General features: G+C 43.0%; 1 long non-coding RNA gene across 1 annotated transcript in view; it reads right to left on the minus strand.

Annotated features, from left to right (window-relative positions):
* Nucleotides 1-25,699, minus strand: part of LOC148145388 (uncharacterized) — a 97,837-nt gene that overhangs the window by 33,810 nt on the left and 38,328 nt on the right. The window contains exons 2-3 of the long non-coding RNA XR_015761303.1: nt 24,986-25,040; nt 13,767-13,836 (exon numbers count right to left, since the gene is read on the minus strand). This is a non-coding gene — a long non-coding RNA (uncharacterized LOC148145388). The remainder of the gene's footprint in view (nt 1-13,766; nt 13,837-24,985; nt 25,041-25,699) is intronic.

A 25,699-nucleotide genomic window follows, 5' to 3' on the forward strand; every position in this document is an offset into this window, starting at 1 on the left:
TAAACATCTAGTGGGTGGCACGGTGGCACAGTGGTTAGCACCACTGCCTCACAGCACCAGAGACCCGGGTTCAATTCCCGACTCAGGCGACTGACTGTGTGGAGTTTGCACATTCTCCCCGTGTCTGCGTGGGTTTCCTCCGGGTGCTCCGGTTTCCTCCCACAGTCCAAAGATGTGCAGGTCAGGTAAATTGGCTATGCTAAATTGCCCGTAGTGTTAGGTTAGGGGTATGGATGGGTTGCGCTTTGGCGGGTCGGTGTGGACTTGTTGGGCCGAAGGGCCTGTTTCCACACTGTAATGTAATCTAAAAAAAAAGAATCTTAGAGGCTATGAGTAGTGCTCTCAATGTCTTCTCTTCACAGAACTCAGGGACAGGTGTGTGTGTCTTATTTAACTTTTATTATTTTTTGCACTCACTTCACATTTCTAATCTGTTTGTGTGCATCTCCTCTCACATTTAGGATGGGCTATTCCAAATTGTCAAGCTTCCAAATGAGGAGGGATGATCAATCTCCCCTTCGTTATTCACCCGTGTCCTTGATTGGTCGCAACAACATTAATTTTAAAAGATTCTCTTCTCTTGTGGAATCCTTTCTCCCCAAACTAATAAATTTATGTTTGAAAAAAGCCAATTTAAGCAGGCTTTCTTGATTTACAAATGAGTGAATTCATTAGTTACTAAATGCACAACTTTATGCATCATCTTTGATGGTCTGTAAAAACCAATCTGTTTGAACACCATTACTTTTAGTTTTCATTGCAGGAATATTTGATGATATTTTCCTTCAAGATCTTCCCTGATGTGACTCAAACTTTGCAAGATGTACAGTACTCAGAATACTATCACACATTGCGCTTCAAAGGAACACTAAACTCTAGAGATGCCTGTTAAATGTCTGAATTCATTAGAACATTGTAGGGAGGCTAAATCAAATACAGGGGAGGTTTTATGCAGATGACTTCTGACCATTTTAAACTCAGCAGTATCCTTTTTCTTAATCTACATGCAGCAGTTCATATCCAAACATTGTTATCGTACCAAGGACATTGAAAAGAATTTGCAGCCTTACAGTAGAGACCCTGGTGTTAAGGCTTCCTATACTATCCAGAGAACAAACTAAACAAATCTACAGCCTGACCTCTTCTCCTTCTTTTAGGTCTTGTATGAATTTGTATATATACTGTAGGATGGCTCTAAAGGCAAGTGAATATATTATTAAATGTTTAATTGCCATGGAAGCATTTTCCTCTGTGACCAATATGAATAAAAATAAAAGATAAAATGGGTTGGCAAATAAGGAATTGACACAAGCAGAAAGCAAATTATTTAATATTGGAGAAAACTGAGCAACAAAACACATGGATAATTTTATTTTCTGTTGAACAATATGCCTTGCTTTCAAAAGCCCCTGTGGTGCTGAAGAATGTGTTGCCATTTGTTCCGAGGGCTTGTACCTGTTCCTAAATGTAAGGGATGCAGGTTTTTAAGGTTTTAGATTACATTACATTACAGTGTGGAAACAGGCCCTTCGGCCCAACAAGTCCACACCGACCCGCCAAAGCGCAACCCACCCATACCCCTACATTTACCCCTTACCTAACACTACGGGCAATTTAGTATGGCCAATTCACCTGACCTGCACATCTTTGGACTGTAGGAGGAAACCGGAGAAAACCCACGCAGACACGGGGAGAATGCGCAAACTCCACACAGTCGTCTGAGTCAGGAATTGAACCCGGGTCTCTGGCGCTGTGAGGCAGCAGTGCTAACCACTGTGCCACCGTGCCGCCCACTAGGTTATGGCATGGAACTGGTTTTGCCATCCATCGTTATGCTGGGTTGGGTAATTTAAAATGCAACTGGTTTCTACTCTTAGTTGCTGAGACTACTCACTGTTCCAAGATCATCCTGGAATGCAAAGCTAACCCCTACGTATTTTGTCCACTGCAAACTCTCTCCTAGAGTCCCCACTCCCTGTCCTATCTACACTCACCTCCAATAAGTGTAAAGAGTTCATCGATTGCTTTGTCTCTCAGAATGAGACAATGCAATCAGACCACCTATGCCGTTTTCATCCCTTCCATAAACACACCTTGTCAAACTTGTTTTAATGCTTCTCCATGCCATTGCCCTGAACTCACATCTTTTTGAAGCTTATCTCAAGCTTATCTCCTTATTACTGCCCCACATCAACTTCTCTTTCCTCTCCGTGAATCTGTTGCTGCCTCCCAAATCTGTGTTTTTCTTCCCCAGAATTTCATTGTTTGGCACAGTGGTTAGCACTGCTGCCTCACAGCGCCAGAGACCCGGGTTCAATTCCCGACTCAGGCGACTGACTGTGTGGAGTTTGCACATTCTCCCCGTGTCTGTGTGGGTTTCCTCCGGGTGCTCCGGTATCCTCCCACAGTCCAAAGATGCGCAGGTCAGGTGAATTGGCCATGCTAAATTGCCCGTAGTGTTAGGTAAGGGGTAAATGTAGGGGAATGGGTGGGTTGTGCTTCGGCGGGTCGGTGTGGGGCTTGTTGATCTGAAGGGCCTGTTTCCACACTGTAAGCAATCTAAATCTAAACTTAATCTCTCTGATCAGACTCCACCGAATTGGCTCTTTCAAAGTGACAAGTGACATTCTCTGTATTGTGTTCATTTGAAAGCTTCCCTCTTCATCTTTTTTAACCTGTCTGCAGCCTTTGATCACATCATTTGCGTGCGGAGATTGGCTGGTTTGTGATGTGGAGTAATGAGAACAGTATGGGTTCAATTCCTGCACTGGCTGAAGTTACCATGAATGATGTACCTTTTCAACCTCTCCACTTGCCTGAGGGGTGGTGAGCCTCAGGTTAAGCTACCACCAGCCATCTCTCTCTTTAATGAGAGAGCAGCCCTTTGGCCTGGCAAGACTGTGGCTACTTTACATCCTCCAATGCCTTTTCACCATTGCCCAGCTAGGTGGCATTGCACTTGCCCTGATTCCATTCTTATCTATCTCATTATTGTCAGACAATTTCAATTCTTGTGGTGCAGTTTGCGTTCTTAACTCTGAGCCAGGAGGCCTGGGTTCATGTCCTACCTGCTCCAGAGATGTCTAAAAGCATCACTGAACAGGTTGATTAGAAACATTCATGATCAGAGAATCAGAGAACTCTTGCACACTGCTGATTTTCACCATTCTACCATTGGGGGCCATATCTTCAGCTGCCTGAACCTTGGGCTCTCTGTAATTCCTCCCTAGGCCTGGCTGCCTCCCTACTTCTCTCTTAAATGCATGCCCTTTAAAACCTTCCTTTGTATTCTTACCCCCCCCCCCCCATTATGTCCCAGATTTATATTAAATTTTGTTTGATTTTTTTTTATTCAAAAATATACTTTATTCATAAAATTATTTGGATCTCTATACAATTGGTCATGCCATTCTTATGCACACATTACATTGCTTTACATACAGATATCAAAATTTATTTTTCATATATACAAGTCTGCACATTGACTATCCAGCTATTCTAGGAGAAAGTGAGGACTGCAGATGCTGGAGACCAGAGTTGAAAAATGTGGTGCTGGAAAAACACAGCAGGAGATTCTCCTGCTCCTCGGATGCTGCCTGGCCTACTGTGTTTATCCAGCTATTCTGCTGAGGCGTCAGCGGAGCCCAATTACTGCGTGGGCCCCATGTTCTTCTTAGGCAGGCAGATGTTACACAGTGGTCTTTCCCCACCGCGCCTTGGCGGCAGCTGCTCCAAGCTTCAGCGCATCCCTCAACACGTAGTCCTGGACCTTGGAATGTGCCAGTCTGCAACACTCAGTCGGGGTCAACTCCTTCAGCTGGAAGATCAACAGGTTTCGGACAGACCAAAGAGCGTCCTTCACCAAGTTGATGATCCTCCAGGCACAGTTGATGTTCGTCTCGATATGGGTCCCGGGGAACAGGCCGTAGAGCACGGAGTCCCGCGTCATGGCGCTGCTCGGGACGAACCTTGACAAACACCACTGCATTTCTCTCCAGACTTCCTTTGCATAGGCACATTCCAGAAGGAAGTGTGTGACAGTCTCGTCCCCTCCACAGCCGCTTCGAGGGCAGCGTGTGGTGCAGCAGAGAGTCCGGACGTGCATAAAGGATCTCACAGGCAGAGTCCTTCTTATCACCAGCCAAGTCATGTCTTGGTGCTTGTTGGAAAGTTCTGGCGATGAGGCATTCTGCTAAATGACTTTGACAGTCTGCTCAGGGAACCGCTCGACAGGATCCACCCTCTCTTTTTCCTGAAGGGTCTCAAGGACACTACGTGCTGACCACGTCCTGATGGACTTGTGGTCAAAGGTGTTTTTCTTCATAAATTTCTCCACGAAGGACAGGTGATATGGAACGGTCCAACTACTTGGAGCGTTCCGCGGCAGCGAGGCCAGGCCCATCCTTCGCAACACCAGGGACAGGTGTTTGCGTTTGGGGATCCACGCACAGTTTGATGCAGCCACACACAAAGGTGGCCATCAGGGTGAGGGTGGCACTGGGTTTGTTTCTTTCCCTATTACCCAGGTTTTTATACATTGTGTCCCTTCGGACCCTGGCCATCTTTGATCTCCATACAAAATGGAAGATGGCCCGGGTGACTGCGATGGCACAGTTTTTGGGAATAGGCCAGACCTGTGCCACGTTTCACAACACTGACAGTGCCTCATACCTGATGACCAGGTTTTTTACCCACGATGGAGTGCGATCGTAGCTTCCATCTGCCCAGTTTCTGCCTCACTTTCTTGATACGCTCCCCCCAAGACTTGGCGCACGCCCCAGCCTCTCCGAACCAAATACCCAGCACCTTCAGATGGTCAGTCCTGACGGTGAAGGGGATGAAGGATTGGTTGACCCAGTTCCTGAAGAGCATGGCCTTGCTCTTGCCTCGGTTGACCTTGGCCCCCGTGGCCCGTTCGAACTGGTCACATATGCACAAGAGTCTGTGCACGGACAGCGGATCCGAGCAGAAAACGGTGACATCATCCATGTACAGGGAGGCCTTAACCTGCAGGCCCCCGCTGCCAGGAATAGTCACCCCTCTCAGGCTCGCATCCTTCCTGATGGACTCGGCAAATGGCTCTATGCAGCACACAAACAAGGCAGGAGAGAGAGGGCAGAAAGGCTTATGCCTGAAACGTCGATTCTCCTGTTCCCTGGATGCTGCCTGACCTGCTGCGCTTTTCCAGCAACACATTTCCAGCTCTGATCTCCAGCATCTGCAGACCTCACTTTCTCCTCAGGTGAGAGAGGGCAGCCCTGCCTGATTCCAGATCTGACTGGGAAGCTATCTGATTCCCACCGATTGATTGAGACTGCACTGACAATGTTGGTGTAGAGCAGTCTGATCCAATTACAGATTCCCTCCCCAAAGCCCATTTTGGAGAGAACATCCCTTATATATGTATGCGATATCCTGTCAAAGGCTTTCTCCTGGTCCGGGCTGATGAAGCAGGTGTACACCCCCTGTCCTGCATGTAGGCGATCGTATCCCTGAGGAGTGCGAGACTCTCAGCGATCTTCCTGCCTGGTACAGCACAGGTTTGGTCAGGGTGAATCACCGACCCCAGAGCAGACCTGACCCGGTTGGCGATGATCTTTGACAAGATTTTGTAATCTGTGTTTAATAGTGAGATTGGTCTCCAATTTCTAATTTCCTCCCTCTCCCCCTTCTGCTTGTAGATGAGGGTGATGATGCCTTTCCTCATGGTTTCACTCATGGAACCTGCCCGAAGCATACTGACATACACCTCCAGCAGGTCCTGGCCAATCAAGTCCCACAGAGCGGAATAGAGCTCGACCGGTAAGCCGTCGCTTCCGGGAGTTTTATTCTTTTCGAAGGAGTCAAGGGCCTTGGTCAGCTCATCCAGAGATAGCGGCTGGTCCAGCCTCTCCCATCTGTCGTCTAAGACCTCCGTGATAGAGGACAGGAACGACTGGGAGGCCGTGCTGTTGGTTGGCTTCGAGTCATACAGACTGGCATAGCAGGATTTGTATTAAATTTTGTTTGATATGGTTACTGTAAAGCAGATTAGAATGTTTCTTGGTATTATAGCTTTGTTGCTCATAATCGAACCCTGGTTTGTGCAATCCCCTCTTACAATTCACTTTGGGATGCCCTGAGGTTGTTAAAGATGCTATATAAATGCAAACCATTGCTTTGAATGCTTTTAGTGAATAACTTTTGCAGAACGTAAGTGGTTAAAGATGAGCAAATTAAAAGGAGGAATATAGCTACAGATAAATGTGGGTGGGAGAGAAAAATAAATGGCCTGTGATTGGATAACGGAGAGGAAACAGAAGTGAGAATGATGCAAGACAAAAGGAAACAATAATGAGAGAATTTAGAGAAATAACCCTGGTAATGTGTAAATGGCTACTGATTGCTATGGAGAAGCCCAATAGGGCTCACCTGTAAAACACATTCATGGAAAATAAGGGGGAAGGTCTGAAGAACATGCATTAAAAATTTGTTTTGTGAAGTGATCATTTGAAATAAGTCCATTTAAACAATAAAATTGGTGATGACAAGAAATAGCATATTAAATTAATAATATCATATGGTAACAAATATGTTTCAGTGTTGTATCAAAAATGAAACATATGTGAAAGTTTAGACTTTAAGTAGCAATCAGTGAAACTTTTAAATGAAAACAAAAGATGCTGAAAATATTCAGCAGCTCAGGCAGATCTGTGGGTCACTGATTAACCCTGAGATGAGTTCTCAATCAGGTATCTGCTGCATCACCGGGTCACCCACTTCCACCACTGTAATATCACTGAGCTCTCCCTCTGTCTCAATTGATCTGCAGGTAAAAACACTGACTTATGCCTTTGTTACCTCTAGGTATGAGGATGCTGAGACTCTCTTGACTAGCCTCCCCACTATATATAGGCTTACACACATCCAAAACATTGCTATCTCTATCATAACTCGCACCAACGTCCCATTCAAACATCACCCCTGTGCTTCTGATCTACGGTGGCAACTCTTTCAAATTGCTCAATTCTTATCCTTATTTTCAAATCCCTCTATGGCCTCACCTATCCCTATCTCCCTCGTTTCACCCAGTCCTACAACCCTCTGTGATCTCTAAGCTTCCCCAATTCTTCCCTTTTGAGCATTCCTGGTTGAATCTTCACTGTTGATGGTTGTGCTTTTAGTTGCCCATATCTAAGCTCTAAAATGATGTCTCTTCCTTTCTGTCATTATTCCATAAGACCATAAGACATAGGAGTGGAAGTAGGGCCATTCGGCCCATCGAGTCCACTCCGCCATTCAATCATAGCTGATGGGCATTTCAACTCCACTTACCCGCATTCTCCCCGTAGCCCTTAATTCCTTGTGACATCAAGAATTTATCAATCTCTGCCTTGAAGACATTTAGCGTCCCGGCCTCCACTGCACTCCGCGGCAATGAATTCCACAGGCCCACCTCTCTCTGGCTGAAGAAATGTCTCCACATTTCTGTTCTGAATTTACCCCCTCTAATTCTAAGGCTGTGTCCACGCGTCCTAGTCTCCTCGCCTAATGGAAACAATTTCCTAGCGTCCACCCTTTTCAAGCCATGTATTATCTTGTAAGTTCCTATTAGATCTCCCCTTAATCTTCTAAACTCCAATGATTACAATCCCAGGATCCTCAGCCGTTCCTCCTATGTTAAACCTACCATTCCAGGGATTATCCGTGTGAATCTCCGCTGGACACGCTCCAGTGCCAGTATGTCCTTCCTGAGGTGTGGGGACCAAAACTGGACACAGTACTCCAAATGGGGCCTAACCAGAGTTTTATAAAGTCTCAGTAGCACAACGGTGCTTTTATATTCCAACCCTCTTGAGATAAACGTTGCATTCGCTTTCTTAATCACGGACTCAACCTGCATGTTTACCTTTACAGAATCCTCGACTAGCACTCCCAGATCTCTTTGTACTTTGGCTTTATGAATTTTCTCACCGTTTAGAAAGTAGTCCATGCTTGTATTCTTTTTTCCAAAGTGCCAGACCTCGCATTTGCTCACATTGAATTCCATCAGCCATTTCCTGGACCACTCTCCCAAACCGTCTAGATCCTTCTGCAGCCTCCCCACTTCCTCAGTACTACCTGCCTGTCCACCTAACTTCGTATCATCGGCAAACTTCGCTAGAATGCCCCCAGTCCCTTCATCCAGATCATTAATATATAACATGAACAGCTGCGGCCCCAACACTGAACCCTGCGGGACACCGCTTGTCACCGGCAGCCATTCCGAAAAAGAACCTTTTATCCCAACTCTCTGCCTTCTGTCAGACAGCCAATCCTCAATCCATCCCAGCAGCTCACCTCGAACACCATGGGCCCTCACCTTGCTCAGCAGTCTCCCGTGTGGCACTTTATCAAAGGCCTTTTGGAAGTCTAGATAGACCACATCCACTAGGTTTCCCTGGTCTAACCTACTTGTCACCTCTTCAAAGAATTCCAACAGGTTTGTCAGGCATGACCTCCCCTTACTAAATCTATGTTGACTTGTTCTAATCCGACCCTGCTCTTCCAAGAATTTAGAAACCTCATCCTTAATGATGGATTCTAGAATTTTACCAACAACTGAGGTTAGGCTAATTGGCCTATAATTTTCCATCTTTTGTCTTGATACTCCTTGAAGCACTCCTGTGAAACTTTTTGGGAGGTTGTGCTGTGTTAAAGCTGCTATATAGATAAAATGTTATTTTAAAAAAGTGAATTTCTGTAATATGGATGCCACCAGCATATATTGCCCATCCCTAATTATCTAGAGGCAGTTACGTGTCAACAACACGTAACATTGGCTTGGAGTTACTTGTAGGCCAGACCAGGAAAGGAACAAAAATAAAATCAAAGAACTGCAAATGCTGGAAATCAGAAACAAAAACAGAAATTGATGGAAAAATGTTGGAGGTCTGGTAGCCTCGTGGAGAGAAAGTAGAGTTAATGTTTTGGGTCTAGTGACATGTCTTCAGTACTGATTGTAGCTAGGAAAAGGTTGGTGGATATGCTTAAGATGGAGTGGGGGGAGGAGGGGGAAGTAAATAATAGGTAGAAATGCAACCCAGAAAGACAGAAAAACAGTTGGGCAGATAAAGAAGTGAGTAAAGGTCTGCCTGGGAGAATCAATTGCTGCTAGTGGGGACCATTAGTGACTGGCAACAGGTCATGTGTAGTAGCAGCCTATTGATGGGGGTTGGGATAAGGACATGGCAGGAGGTGCTCAGGCCCTAAAATTATTGAACTCGATATTGAGTCCTGATGGCTGCAGGGATCCCAAACAGGAAATGAGGTGTTGTTCTTCCAGCTTGTGCTAAGCTTTGCTGGAGCACTGCAGCAAGCCTGAGACAGAGATGTTGGCCAGGGAACACTGGTGTTGACAACTGGAAGCTCAGGGTCATTTCTGCAGACAGAATGTAGGTCTTCCACAAAGTGGTTGCCAAGTCTGCACTTTGTCACCCCAGTGTAAAGGAGACCACATTGTGAACAGTGAATACAATGGACTAGATTGAGTGCTTCACCTGGAAGTTGTGTCTGGAGCCTTCGTTGATGGGGAGGGAGGAAGTAAACAGGCAGACGTTACTACTTCGCTTGTTGCAAAGGAAGGTGCCATGGGGATATGGGGAGGTGTTGGAAGCAGGGCTAGAGTGGACCAGAGTGTCCTGGAGGGAATGGTCCTTGCAGAAGGCTGACAAGTGAGGGAAGGATGCATCTAGTGGTGGCATCCTGCTGGAGATGGTGAAAATGATATTCTGCATCTGGCTGCTGGTAGATGAGGACAAGGGCCCTCATCGATTGGTGTTATGGGTGGAAAGGGAAGGGGTGAGGACTGAAGTGTGGGAGATGGGTCGGAATTGGCTGAGGACCCTGTCAATCATGCTGTTGGGGAATCTTTGGTTGAAGAAGAAGGTGGACATTTCAGAGACGTTCCCTTGTAGAAGCTTCAGAACAGATATTTAAGAGTTGGACAAACTGGGAAATGGAATGGAGTCCTTACAGGGAGCAGGGTGTGAGGATGTATAGTCAAAGTAGCTGTGGGGTCGGAGGGTTTGTAGTGGATATTGGTGACCAGCCTATCCCCAGAATTGGAAACAGACTTGTTGAGGGGAGGGAAGGGAGAAGTCACATTTGGACCAGGTAAGGTGTGGGCAGGGTGGAAATTGGAATTGAAGTGGATACATTTTTCCAATCCTGGATGAGAGAAGGAAGCAGCACTGATGATGTCATTGATGTACTGGGGAAAGAATTGTGTGCGCGGGCCGATGTAGGATTGGATTAAGGAATGTTCCACATACCCCATAAAGAGACAGGCACAACTGGGACCCATGTGGGTACCTATGGCCAGACCCGGTCCTGAAAAGAGTAAATGGAGTTAAAGGAGAAGCTGTTCAAAGCGTGGGTGAGCTCGGCCAGAGAAGGAGGCTGGTGGTGGATAGGGACAGTCCAGACCTTTTTTCCAAAAAGAATTGAAGAGCCCTGAGACCCAGGCAGCTGGGGCCCACAAACTGAAAATTCTGAAGTCCTATTTTATGCATACAATACTAATATTTAAATACATTGTGACATGAGGAGGGTCTGTAGTGGCTGAGGTGTGGTATCTTACACTCCTGCAGAAACGATGAGGGGAGAGGCCATTCTAGACTTGGTGCTCAGAAACAAGCCAGGGCAGGTATCAGATCTTGTGGTGGGAGAGCATTTTGGTGATAGTGACCACAACTGCCTCACATTCTACATAGCTATGGAGAAGGAGAGGATTTGGCAAAATGGGAGGATATTTAATTGGGAAAGAGAAAACTATGATGCAATTAGACATGAGTTAGGAAGCATGGACTGGGAGCAATTGTTCCATGGTAAAGGCACTATAGACATGTGGAGACTGTTTAAGGAACAGTTGTTGCAAGTAATGAATAAATATGTCCCTCCGAGACAGGCAAGAAGTGGTAAGATAAAAGAACCTTGGATGACGAGAGCGGTGGAGCTTCTCGTCAAAAGGAAGAAGGTAGCTTACATAAGGTGGAGGAGGCTAGGGTCAAGCTCAGCTCTAGAGGATTACAGGCAGGCAAGGAAGGAACTCAAAAATGGTCTGAGGAGAGCCAGGCGGGGGCACGAGAAAGGCTTAGCAGAACGGATTAAGGAGAACACAAAGGCATTTTACACTTATGTGAGGAATAAGAGAGTGGTCAAAGAAAGAGTAGGGCTGATCAGGAATAGCATAGGGAACTTGTGTGTGGAGTCTGAGGAGGTAGGGGAAGCCCTAAATGAGTTTTTTGCTTCTGTCTTTACGAAAGAAACAAACTTTGTAGTGAATGAAACCTTTGAAGAGCAGGTGTGGATGTCAAAGGCGGGTTCTTTACACAGAGAGTTGTGAGAGCATGGAATGAGTTGCCAGCAGCAGTTGTGGAAGCAAGGTCATTGGGGACATTTAAGAGACTACTGGACATGCATATGGTCACAGAAATTTGAGGGTGCATACATGAGGATCAGTGGTCGGCACAACATCGTGGGCTGAAGGGTCTGTTCTGTGCTTTACTGTTCTATGTTCTATGTTCTGTGTAAATAGGAGGTCTGCTTTGACATTGGCCAGGTAAGCTTACATGGAAACACATTGTGTGCATAGTGTTAAATTGATTATGTTAATAATGGCAATTTTAACATTCATTAAGAGCTTATAGAATTACCCACTGCCCATTCAACGCCTGCCTATCCTTCATCGGCAACTGTTCACAGCCAGATTCCCTGGCCAGATTTGCCGACCCTGACTGCAGACTTGATCAGATGTTGTTCTCATTTTGTTGCATTGGATCAGTATTCTTGCATTTTCCATATTAGATTACCTCTCCTGTCTCTTTCCTTTCTTACTTACTTTTCACAGCATATCTTCCATTATGTCAGGCCTTCCCTAAAATTCTTCCTTTCGTCAGACCTTCGTCTTGGCTCTGCATTTGCTTATATCCCTGCTATATCTCTATAATCTGTCAGCTGCAATGAGAGATCATTGGCTTGAGACGTTAATGCTGTTTTTGTCCCCACCGATGCTGGCAGTCCTCCTGAGCATTTATAGCATTTTCTGATTTAATTTCAGTCTCAATATTATCCAATATGATCAAGGGACAGGCTCAGTGCTAACCAGCTCATCAAACTATTACATGGTGGCTCAGTGGTTAGCACTGCAGCCTCATAGCACCAGGGACCTGGGTTCGATTCCAGCCTCAGGCAGCTATCTGTGTGGATTTTGCACATTCTCCCCGTGTCTGAGTAGGTTTCCTCTGGGTGCTCCAGTTTGCTTCCACAATCACAAGAGATGTGTAGGTCAGGTGTATTGGCCATGCTAAATTACCAATAGTGTTCAGGGATGTGTAGGTTAGGTGTATTGGCCATGCTAAATTACCAATAGTGTTCAGGGATGTGTAGGTCAGGTGTATTGTCAGGGGTAAATGTCAAGTAATAGGGGAATGGGTCAGGGAGGGTTACTGTTTGAAGGATCAGTGTGGACCTGTTGGGCTGAATAGCCTGTTTCCACATGTAGGGATTCTATTCAATTCTACTTTTTGTTTCCCCTTTGCAAAGGTTTCAAGGCAAGTGCATTTTAGCCAATATGAGTGCACAACATGGCTTATGTTATTGACAGTGTAATAAGAACATACATCGATACTGGGATTACCATCCAAAGTAATGAAGAAATTGCTAACATAAAAGGAGAGGATTTCTGCTAGTTTTATATTTTGCAGGTGGGAGTTACGTACTCCCAGTGAACATGTCTGAAGCTGAAAACTTTCTTTCCGCCCCTTCTGACATTAGAACATATCATGCTTTACACAATTTTACTGATAAGATATGTAGCAGACTTCACCCAGGCACTTGTGGTAGTACTGTGTAACTCAGGGAAAGCTCACACATACTCAGAGCAATAGATGCTTGGATTTCTGGTGATCCAGGTCTCCACGGCGATTTTAAATGGTTTAGTAAAGTGGGCAACCCCTCCCTTTGAATAGAATCAGAATCCCTACAGTGTGCAAACAGGCCCTTCGGCCCAACAAGTGCACACCAACTCTCTGAAGAGTAACCCACCCAGACCCATTCCCCTACCCTGTATTTACCCCTGACTCATGCACCTCACCTACACATCCCAACAGGCAATTTGCACGGCCAATTCATCTAACCTGCACAACTTTGGACTGTGGGGGGAAACTGCAGCACCCAGAGGAAACCCACGCAGACACGGGAACAATGTGCAAACTCCACACAGACAGTCGCCCAAGGCTGGAATCGAACCCGGGTCCCTGGCACTGCGAGGCAACAGTGCTAGCCACCGTAGCATTCAACGCAGAAATAAGGACATTTGCAGATCAGGATTGTTCTTGAATAGCATTGGCTCATTTCTCATTCATTGGCATATTTGCACATTTCAAAGTTGCATTATTGAATGCTCGAATGTTTTGACTGGGTCAGACTCGCTTTAACTGCTTGAAGAATGTTAAAGGATCGTATTGAAAATACATTGTGATTGAATGTGGTTTTCCAACATCAGCAATGAAATTGCACTTTCAGGAATCAAACATATTGAAATTCCACCTTCCTGCAATTTCCTTAACTACAATCAAAACATTAGGCATTTTACGCATTTTACAAGAATAGAACAAAATATCTCACTGAAAAAGTACAAAACTTAGAATTTTCAAGAGAATAAAACTTCATGAACAGCAGTTTAATTATATTCTGCAAACATTTCAAAACGGGAACTTTGTGGAACGTTTGTTGAAACTGAATACCTGAAATCCTGGTGTATACACTCCACATGGTTAACCAATACATGCACCAATCTTAGACCTAGCAGCCAACCTGAGAGAGTGTAAAAAGAAAATTATGTCACACAGGTGTCAATATCTTTACAAAAGAAGTGTTTATTCTAGTCTGTCTTTGCTGCCTTTAATTACTTCTTGAGCACAACAGCTCAGAAGACCCCGTGCTCAAAGAACTAATCTCTCTTCATTGTACAGATGTATGTGATCACTGTACTGTCCATACCACTTGTTAAATTAAAAGCAAAAAGATACATCAGATACTTGGGAGGCCCCATGACTTTAAGATTAAGATATAATAAACTAGATTGCTCATTTTGCTTTCTGTCTGTTACAAGTTTTTAACTTAATAGAAGTTAATTGTTTTGACTACATTCGGCACTGGAATTTAAAAAAAATAATTCATGGGATGTGGATGTCTCTGGCTAGGCCAGCATTTACTACTAATCCATAATTGCCCACAGGGCATTTAAGAGTCTACCCCACTGTTGTCAGTCTGGAGCCACATGTAGGCGGCAGATTTCCTTTCCTTAATGACAATATCAGTGGTTACACCATCACTGTTAGGCTAGCTTTTCATTGCAGAATTTGAACAATTCAGTTCAAACTTCACCTTCTGCCCTGGTGAGATTTGAATCTATGTCCCTGGAATGATGGTCCTGGCGGAAGGTTCTAGATTACGAGTCTTGTGATATTAACAACATGCCACCATCTTGCTGTAGACAGTCCAGCAATATTTTTTCAAAGATTGACTCACATGCAAGATCATGAATCAGTCTGGACGGAAGACGACTCAACTCTGAGGTGTTTTTCACCATATGACCTGCTAACAGTTAGTGTCAATGCTGGTAAATGAAGAAATGACGACAGTGAGAGAATGGCCATAGAATCAGACAGCATTTACAACATAGAAACAGGCCATTGGCCCTAATAAGCTGATGCTGTGGTTTTTGCTCTGCATGAGCCTCCTCGCACCCTACTTCATCTCAGTCTGTAGATGGAACCTTCTTTTCCTTTCTCACAAATGTATTTATCCAACGTGCCGTTAAATGCACCAAGCATCCCATTGGCAATCATATCCTGCCAATGTGTTACTGTTTTTTGGAGCGAAGAGGAGAAAGCCAATGAGGAGAATAGATAAAATGTTTTTCTAGAATTTTCAAAGAACATATGCATTATTTTTTAAATGGGTGATTGCATGGCTTCAGATAATCAGGTATTTTCTTGATCCTGCTGTCACGGATTAGGAAAAGATTTGCCACAAGCTGAGGATGTCTTTTTGCTCAAGGGTCATAATCTATTATACTATTGGCGGAATCCCCATCTGCAAACAAACAGCCCTCAATAACCTCCAGAAAAATTGAAATTCTGCATCAGGACAATTACTGACTAGTAGACATCATGCCTAATCCTACTTTCCAGCTTTGGATCCATAATCTCATTGGTTATTGCCCTTCAAGTGTTTTTTAAAATATTTTTTGCCTCTACCATCTTTGTCAGTCAATAGATTCTGGACTCACCCCAGCCCCTGGGTGAGAAAGATTCTCTTCAAACTCCCTCCAACATCTTCACCTACCTGGAGATGAAGACCTCAGCCCAGAGAAATATGACCTTCCTCTCCACTCCATCTTAGTCTCTTGTGATTTTCTAGTCTGCAATCAGAATATTCCTCTGGCTCCTCTGGTCCAAAGCAAACAGCCCCAGCCTGTTCAATCCTTCCTCAACACCAAAATTGTTCAGTGCAGGCAATATCCTTGTAAATCAACTCTGTGTACAATCACACCTTTCCTAGCATGAGGCAGAACTACACAAAATATTTTGGCTGTGGCCTAACTCATGTTTTATACAATTGCGGAATAACTTCCCAGCTGCTGCCATTCTATGCATTGACCAATAAAGGCAGGTACGCGATATGCCTTCATAATCACCTTATCTATCTATCCAGCCACTTTCCTGGAGCAGGGAAAGCCAGCCATACTGTGTCAGTGCTTGTAACTAACTTAAAAGGAAAGAAATGAGACTTGTTAGGGTCCAGGATGGAGAAGGGGATATAATGTACCATCATTGTCGGACATAATGCTGCCAATGCTGAAAGCACACAGCACCTTATACACTTGAAATCTTTGCAATTTTATGGTTCGATTCATTTCAACTTTTTTACAAATCAGTTTATGAGAGATTATGTTTGGAAATAAATGAAGAAACAATTCTGTACAAATTAATATAAATCTAAATATTTCAGCAATTGTAAAATAAAACTTGAAAATCCATACAATTTTCATTCACAAATAGCAGTAGGTAACAAATAGTGAAAGAAAATCCAGAGAAAATCAGAGAAAACATGCATCCTGATGAGTGCTGTGTAAAGTGTGTATACTTCCCGCTTTAGGCCTGGGGCCAGATTTACAGTGAAGTAGCTAAACTGCACTAACATTTATAGTGACCTCCAATTAGTGACCTTCTGTCATGGCTTAGTGATGTACTTTCAACAGCTCTACCCAAAGCTGCTTATAGCCATCACTAAATCATTAATAATTAAGGTGACTTGATTAAAAAGAGCAAGGTAAATAGAACAATCTTCTCAGCACTTCCCCAATTGTTCTTGCTAACTTACTTCATGCTGATTATTTGGAAGGGTACAGTGACCATTTTGGACAGGAAGCTATTCCCATCTGCTCCCCATTTTCTCTCCTCCTCAGTGGGAGGTAGTGCTTCAGGTTCTGACATAGTTCTGCTCCCAGTGATAGCTGACACATGCAATTCGCTTTTGAGAATAAAATGATAAAGTCTGTGCTAACAGTCTTATTCATCTGTGGTGTGCACCACAGAGAAGCATGATCCTGTTTTAATATCTCTTTTTTACTAAGAGATGACTGGAGTGGAGATTTTCGCAGATTGTTTCCTTACTTTGACCCCAAAGGTGCGTTGCTGCTAATTGTTGCATACACGATGTTAGCTCAACAGTGATTTCGGACTTAACCTGGGGTATTCTTGTGCTGAAAATTTCAATACTAAAGATTTCCTGCTCGTATGGATACTGATCGCAGATAATGATGTACTTGAGCAAGATAGAAGGCCGAGTAATCTAGACTATATTCTTTACAGTGTATATTTCTGAGATATGATCTCATTGACGAAAGAACAAGGCTCTGAAAAGGCGTGAGACAGTAGATGCTGAGAACCTGTTTCTGCCAGTTAGGGAATCTAAAACGCAGGGGCATGGTCCTAGGAAAAGGGACCAATCATTTACAACTGAGTTCAGAAGAAGTTACTTCACTCAAAGAGTTGCGACTCTATGGAATTCTCCAGCTCAGAGGGTTGAGGATGCTCCATCATTGGGTATATTTAAGGTAAGGATAGACAACATTTTTGGTCTTTTAAGGAATGTGGGGAAATGGGGGAGCAGGCAGGAAGGTGGAGTTGAAGTTCAAGGTCAACCATGATTGTATTAAGTGATAGAGAAAGGTCAATGGGTCTCATATAATCTACTCCTGCTCCAATTTCTTCTGTTACATTCTTATGATTGACCACAGAAGCTGGAAGATGCTTTTACATTACTGAACATACCCATGAGCATGCTAGCTTTCCTGTAATGGTGTTTCACTCTGTTTATTCCATCCATCAATTTGGCAGCAGGCAGACAGCCTGCATATCAGCATCACAAAGTGTGGTTTTGCAGACCTGGTCAGAGATTGGGACAGGTCCCTTTAGCTTACACATAGAAACTTCTTCCATGGTTAAATCCAAAACACACTTAAATAGTACTGACAAGAACTGTTTACAATTGTCATCATTAACCTTTGTGGCTGAAAGAAAGGAGTGAAACTTTCCTCTGTAAAAAGTTTCTTTTTTTTCAATAGTAAACGAACCAAGTCGTTTAATCTGAGGCTGTCCAAGTGAAGCATGTAAGCATGAAAGCTCACAAAGAAGGAACCAACAGAAGCTGGATAAACTAAAAACTAAGTGAAACTCACCAATATTTTACATAATTTATGATAGATTAAAATATTTATTAGCTTAGATCTATTTATTAGAAATTCACCGATGATCCTCAGACAGCATCTTCCAAAAGCACGACCACTCCTATCAAGAAGGAGAAGGGCAGCAGATGTATGGGAACACCACACCTACAACTTCCTCTCCAAGTCACCTACCATACTGACTTGGAAATATACTGCTGTTCCTTCACTGTTGCTGGATCCAAATCCAGGAATTCCCTCCCTAATGACATTGTGGGTCAACCGACAGCACATGGACTTTAAGAAGACAGCTCACCACCACCTTCTCAAGGACAACTAGGGACAGGCATAAACAGGCCAGCCAGTGACACCCACATCCCATAAAAAAATGAATAAAGCTTTAATGTTTGGGATAACTCTAATGTTGTATTTAATGTGTTTCTTTAAATCAGTTTCATTTGAAAATATTTATCTGAATGAAAACTATATATTATCTGGATCACACTGATGGATCATAGTCACAGAGTCATAGAGATGCACAGTACGGAAACAGACCCTTCGGTCCAACCCGTCCATGCCGACCAGATATCCCATACCAATCTGGTCCCACCTGCCAGCACCTGGCCCATATCCCTCCAAACCCTTCCTATTCATATACCCATCCAAATGCCTCTTAAATCTGCAATTGTACCAGCCTCCACCACATCCTCTGACAGCTCATTCCATACACGTACCACCCTCTTTGTGGTAAGGTTGCCCCTTACAGCTCTTTTATATCTTTCCCCTCTCACCCTAAACCTATGCCTCTCTAGTTCTGGACTCCACCACCCCAGGGAAAAGACTTTGCCTATTTACCCTATCTATGCCTTTCATAATTTTGTAAACCTCTATAAGGTCACCCCTCAGCCTCCAATGCCCCAGCCTGTTCAGCCTCTCCCTATAGCTCAAATCCTCCAACCTCAGCAACATCTTTGTAAATCTTTTCTAAACCCTTTCAAGTTTTGCAACATCTTTCCGATAGGAACGTTTCCATTGAGTTTCTCTAATTGAGAATGATTTTATTAAATCCTACATTGCACTGAGCCTAAGCACGAGTTAGGATTTGTGAATTTAATTTCAATAGTATATGATGTGGGCAGCAATGGTCAGCACTGCTGCCTCAATGCACCAGGGACCTGGGTTCAAGTCACCCTTGAGTGACTGAATGGAGTTTGCATGTTCTCCCACGTCTGCATGGGTTTCACCTGGTGCTCTGGATTCCTCCCATAGTCCATAGATGTGTAGGTTAGGTGCATTGCCCATGTTAAATTGCCCCATAGGGTTCTGGGATTCCAATCAATTAACAGTCCAGGCCACATGGGGGGGGGGGGTCATCATTACTATTATTTCATCTGCAGTCTATGCATGCATCACAGATGACTGGAAACCTCTTTTTCTTGAGCAAACAGATTGAGTACTTTCAGCCAGGTTGAGGCAGATTGCAAGATTCCTTCAAATCCATGCGGATGTTGACTGCATCGATTCATGGGGGATTGGCACATGCCAGTACTGTGGAAAATGGAAGCTATATTTTTGGGATGATCTTCAAATGAACCTTGGTGAGGCCAGTGTTCTGTTGAGTTGTAACACTAGAGCTCCAAATTAAACAGTGCAGGCAAGGGATCAGAAACCCAAAATACCATGAACATTCTTAAGTTGAAATTTCAAATTTTTAAAGAGAGCAGATAGGGCCCAAAATGGCCACAGATGTAAATTAAGTGGCTATCTGGAGAAAGAGAGATCTGCGGAACGTCACACATGAAGATGTGAAGAGAACTTTGAACAACAACCCCATGAAAGGGCGAAGAGTAAAGTCAAAACAACTTTAGTAAAACAAAGTAACTACAAAGATAAGGAAGCATGATGTGCCCTGCTCGACAACAAGCCAACCCCTGGGGATTATGTCCCAAACTGCAGATACATCTTGTGCTTTTCTCTTTGAAGAATACACAAGGAAAATAGTTTTAAAAAGCCATATTAAACTCTATTGCAATGTGCCAGTAGGATTAAAGTTCCCATGTGCGCTAATGGATTAAGGTGTGTACTAACCTGAATTTGAGTATTGTGTGGTGTGAAGGTCACAGTCAAAGCACTCTCTCTTGGTTATACTTACGTTGCAGGTAAGGGGAGTCTGTCACTCTGAGTCCTAGAAGTCAGCTAACCTGCTAACTAGACAATAGAAGATAGGGCAATAAAAGGATCAACTCTAATCATGAATGTTGGAATTCAGTCATGATTAGAAGGAATAAAAACAGAACTTCAACTTGCAAAACCAAGGATCTTGAAATTGATGATTTAATTACCAGTGTCAATGCTGCTGTGCACCTACACTGCCATGATGTTTAACCATCCGCTGTTCACAAACAGCTCAGAGACTGGACTGTACATTCTTTTTAACATTTACCTTTATTGGATTCCATTCTCATTTCTGATCTGCGAGCATGTGTGCTGCATTCCTAATTCTTATGTTTAATAATTAATATACGTATGCTTTGCAACTCACTAAAGTCTGTTTAAATTGGTTCCATTTAAAACACAAGTTAATTTGGGTCTGGGAGAAAGATATCTACAAGTGATCTGCTTTTAAATTAACCTCATTGTGACCAATGAGGGGCCAGTTAAATAAAGAATAAATTTATCTCTTCTCACCTAGGAGTTTAATTATTTGGAGTATCCCATCTGGCTGTAACAATGTGGGAAACCTTGCCCAGGGTCTGGGTTTAAAACTAATTTGGGAAGATATGATAAAGTAAAGAGACAGGATGATGCAAGAGAGCAAAGTACAACAAGAAAAATGATTATCAAAGGTTTGCAGTGAGAAACAGAGCATGTAAACATATAAGTGTACTAGCAGAAAAGGCTAGGGATCACAAAACTGTAAAAAGACACAACCAAAGGCTCTGTATCTGAATGTGCATAACATTCATTAGAAAACAGGTGAATTCACAGTGCAAATAGAAATAATTATGTGTGATCTGGCAGTGACTACTGAGACATGGCTACAAGATGACCAAGGGTACATGGCATTTAGGAAGGAAAGAAATTAGCAAAACTTTTGAGGGGTAGCCTTGTTAATTAAGGATGACATTGGAAAAATAGAGAGCAGTCACCATAGCTCTGGACATGAAGATGTAGAATCAGTTTTGGGTAAAGATGAGAAATAATTAAGGTAAGAAGTGGTATAAAGCAATCATACGGCAGGGGATATACAAGTAGAAATAGCAAGTGCTTGTGAGAGAAGTGCAACGATAATCATGAATGATTTTTCTGTACATACAAACTGCTATAGGGCAGGTTAAAATAAACTCGATCATGTACAATAAGATGCACTTAATTCATAACCTCATCTTAAAGGTGTTCTTCAGTAATATGAATATCATATTCAGTTTGAGAGAGAGAAAAGTGAAAATAAGGCTATTTTTCAAAAAAAATAAGGACAATTATTAAGGTATGAAGACAGAACTAGTTCAGCTGAACTGAGAAGTTGGGTTATGTGAATAATTAAGGGGAAATGCAGTGGCAGACCCTTAAGGAGATGTTTAAGAATACTCAGAAAAGGTACATTCCAGTGAGAAGGATCATGTCTAACATAAGGTTGTACCATCCATCCATAACTAAGGAAATTAAAAATAACATCAAATTGACAGAAAAAAGAATATAATTCCACAAAGTTGAACTACATATCAGAAGATTGAAAAGAAAGGAAAGAGCAGCAAAGAATTGCTAAAATGTTAATAAGGAGGGAGAAATTAAGCAGGATGTAGTGGGGTACTCTCCAGGATATGAGACAGAGTCAACATAGTTTAGTGAAATTGAAAAATATACTAGAATTCTTTTAGGAAGTAATGAGTGATGTGGACAAAGGGAAAGCAATGGATGTGCTGTACTTTGTAGGGGAGCTGTATTTGAACTAAAAACAGAAAATATTGTTCAGCATGCCAGGCAGCATCTGTGGAGGAAAGAAACAGGGTTATCAGGAAGACTTTAACAAAATCCCTTATTCAGAGACACTTAGTCCTGACCATAGAAGACTGTTCCAGAAAGAGGGAGCACACAGAAAGTCTGCTCCCTGATCTTCCTCAAACTACCCTCTTGCTCACTGCCCACTCGCTTCCAGGATCCCCATCCATCACATTGACCATTCTCTGCAGATTGAACAATAACCCTTGGCATGTGCTCAAATCCATTACTGGGAGCAACCACTGAGCCCAACACTAACAAACACAAGACAACTAGCTCTGTCCTAGTACTTAGCATGATAACACTGAGGATGTCCTAAAATACCTTATGGACAACGACTTATTTTTTAACAATGTTGCTATGAAAAGCCACTACCAAGATCCCATAAACAGATGTAATATGAATAAAGATCCTATAAACAGGTATCATATGATATTCAATCATATTAAGATCACTGTTACTGAACAGCACCTTTAGGATGAGGTTATGAATTAATTGTATCTCATTGCACATGATCGTGTTTATTATAACCTGCTCTAGAGCAGTGTGTACATACAAAAAAATCACTCATGATTATCACCTGGTTGAGTATTAGATGTTAGTTAGGAGTACAGCTCTTCTTCAAGTATTTCTATAGCTTATGTTCACTAGGTAGGGCAGATGATCTCAGTTTAATATAAAAGATAACATCTCCAGCAGTGTAACACCTCCTCAGCACTGTGCTGAAATGTGAAGCTAAATTGTTAACAATCAATTGATCTTCTAACTCAGAAGTGAGATATGTTTGAGTCAGGATTGGAATCAAAGAGCTGTGAGAGTTGTACAGCTTTTGAGGGTGTGAAGGGACATAAAGGAGGTGAACAAAGGTTTCTTGGTTGACTAATGAGCAACTATGGAACGTAGGAAAGAAACAAAAAAACCCTTAAGGAGATTGAGATGAAGATGAAGCCGTGCAGTGTAGTGGGGAAGAATGAGAGTGGGGAAGAGTTAGATCATGGCATTCCTTTTTGCAAGGTCTTCCAGTTGATGCAGCTTAAAGCTATAGGTTGTACCACTTTTCACCAAGTTCTGTCCTCAGCCCATTTTGATGCCTTCTGATCATCTGAAGCCAAATGGAATTTTCTCCTTCTCATGAACTCAGTCCACATACACATCCACAGCAATATCAAAGACTCTTGTGGCCCCTCTTGATCCCAAACTTCTTCCTCTACATCCCTGTTGTCTTGTTCCTATTTGGTCTCAACAAAACATGTCCCTTCAACTTTATGGAGCACTCACCAGCAGCTGATTTCTGAACTCCTTAGCAGTGAGCTATCTCAAGGAAAGGTAGTTTGCACTAACAGGTTGTCAACTACATGCTAATGGGGGAGAAACATGGAGATTGAGGGTGTAACTGTCTCTCCAATCTCCGTCCCTGACCCTTTCTGTCACTTGGCCAGTGCCATGCTGGAAGACCAAAGATAGCCCACTTTGAGTTTTAAATGGACTGAAATATAGCATGATATGCAATTCTGGTCTCCTTCCTATCGGAAGGATGTTGTGAAACTTGAAAGGGTTCAGGAAAGATTTACAAGGATGTTGCCAAGGTTGGAAGATTTGAGCTATTGGGAGAGGTTGAATAGGCTGGGGCTGTTTTCCCTGGAGCATCAGAGGCTGAGGGGTGACCTTATAGAGATTTATAAAATCATGAGGGGCATGGATACGACAAATAGACAAAGTCTCTTCCTTGGGGTGGGGGAGTCTAGAACTAGAAGGGCATAGGTTTAGGGTGAGAGGGGAAAGATATAAAAGAGACCTAAGGGCAATTTGTTTACGCAGAGCGTGGTAAGTGTATGGAGTCAGCTGTCAGAGGAAGTGGTGGAGATTCATACAATTGCAACATTTAAGAGGCATTTGGATGGATATATGAATAGGAAGGGTTTGGAGGGATATGGGCCGGGTGCTGGCAGTTGGGACTAGATTGGGTTGGGATTTCTGGTCTGCATGGATGAGTTGGACCGAAGGGTCTGTTTCCGTGCTGTCTACGACTCTATGTGAGGACTATATCAAGTGCTATTGCATTGGCCTTCGAGTAGTGAAATGAATAGTTGCCTAACTATCTAATATGTCAATTGTTTTCCACTTCGCAGTATATTGCTGCAATCTCCAAACAATACAATAGAGAGCAGAGCAGGAGTGCCGAAAAAATTAAGATTAGCCTGACTTCAGTCAGGTTACTTTTAATGCCACATTTACACTGATGATCAGAGGTCAGAGTGAGCTTCTCTGTCCCTGTATTGATTTCCTTCTGCCTCCTTCATTCACCCACCATCTGTTGTGCCTAACGCATGCAACACAGGGGGAGGGGAATCACCCAGACACATGCATAGAGAGCTTCTTCTGCTGCACTCTTACACAGACAACATCTGACGCACACTGTGGCCTCTATATTCAACTGAAAATCTTGCAGCCGTCATGCTGAGAAACATCTGTGTGAGCTAGGCAACTCCTCCCAAGTCAACATTGCTCCATGGCCATGCAGAAACTGAGTCCAACAAAGGCAGTATCTAAAACTTGCGTCAGGAAGTGGAAGTTTATATTCTGATCAAGCGTAAGGATAAATCATAACAGTTTTTGTTATTTACATTTGCATTTATAATGATTCTGGTTGGAGCTGAGTTTGATAGTATTTATACCATGGCCTGCCAATATTTTAAATCCATTTACTTAGCTATGGAGGCAGGATTTCAGTACAGTAATATTGAGTCAGCACACTGCTGTCTCCTGTTGCTTGGAGATACACAAAGCATGTTTAGAGGCTTTCTCTAGAATCAGGCCAGCCCCTTATTTACATTGTTCATGATATGGATTATGGCTGTGTTTGTGCATTTGACAGGAAGGGTGCTGGATTTTGTTTCTTAGGACAGTCACAAATAGCCAATCAGAAAATATGCTGGCAGCTTGGAATCAAGCAACCATTTTATTGGGTGCAAGCTGAAAATGAATATTTAATGAACTTCAGTATTGTCTTCTGCTTCAACCGTTGACTTTAACTGAAAACTATAACATGTAACCTGCCAGAAGCCAGATTTGTACCTTGTTAGGGAAGACAGGAACATTCAACAATTAATAGAAGATGTTGATCTGTTTATGGAGACAAATGGGGAAAATAGGATTCACTGCTTCTTCTGACCCTATCTCTTGCATTGGGCTTACACTATTATGCAGCAAATGTTCTTGAACCTGACTTACCTCTAAAAACTTACAAACAGAAGTTGCTGGAAAAGCTCAACAGGTCTGGCAGCATCTGTGGAGAGAAATCAGAGTTAACATTTCGGGTCCAGTGGCCCTTCCTCAGAACATGTTTGTTTTTGTTTCTGATTTAGTTCCACAGTTCATTTAGTTGTCTCCACAGACTGTTGGAAACTTATTTATCATGAAAGTCAAAACTTCATAAAACTGCATTTGCATATTTGGAGTTAAATTTTCTTTCAGATAAGTAATGGTTTTTTGGGGGGTGGGGAGGGTGTCAATCAAAGTACCTGATGAGAACCATTTGATCCTGGTGCCTGTCTGTTCCAGGAGAGCAATTTAGATCAAACATCCACTTCTTTCTTCATTTGCTTCATTCTAGAGTACAATTACACCCCAAATTTACAAACCAATGACAACAGTCACAAAGATTGAGGTAACAGGAGGCATTTTCAGTGCAGCAGGTACAATGAGATCCAACACACAGCAGTAACATTACACAGTGAAGCCCAAGTATCACCACTAACTGAAGGAAGTGATAAAGGTTTAGAGTGAAGTGTACATGTCACCTTTCACAATGGGCACAGTGAGGAGTAGAACATGTAACTGCATTTTTCCTGTACAAGATTCTGAATTGTTTTGCCCCGCAGAAGATGAACTTTGACAGATCTGGATTAGATGGAATTTGAAAGTCAGCAAAAATTGGATGGATAT

Source organism: Chiloscyllium plagiosum, unplaced genomic scaffold (assembly GCF_037043375.1).
Source record: "Chiloscyllium plagiosum isolate Xiang-an unplaced genomic scaffold, Cpla_swu_hap1 HiC_scaffold_24, whole genome shotgun sequence".
Lineage (NCBI taxonomy): Eukaryota > Metazoa > Chordata > Chondrichthyes > Orectolobiformes > Hemiscylliidae > Chiloscyllium > Chiloscyllium plagiosum.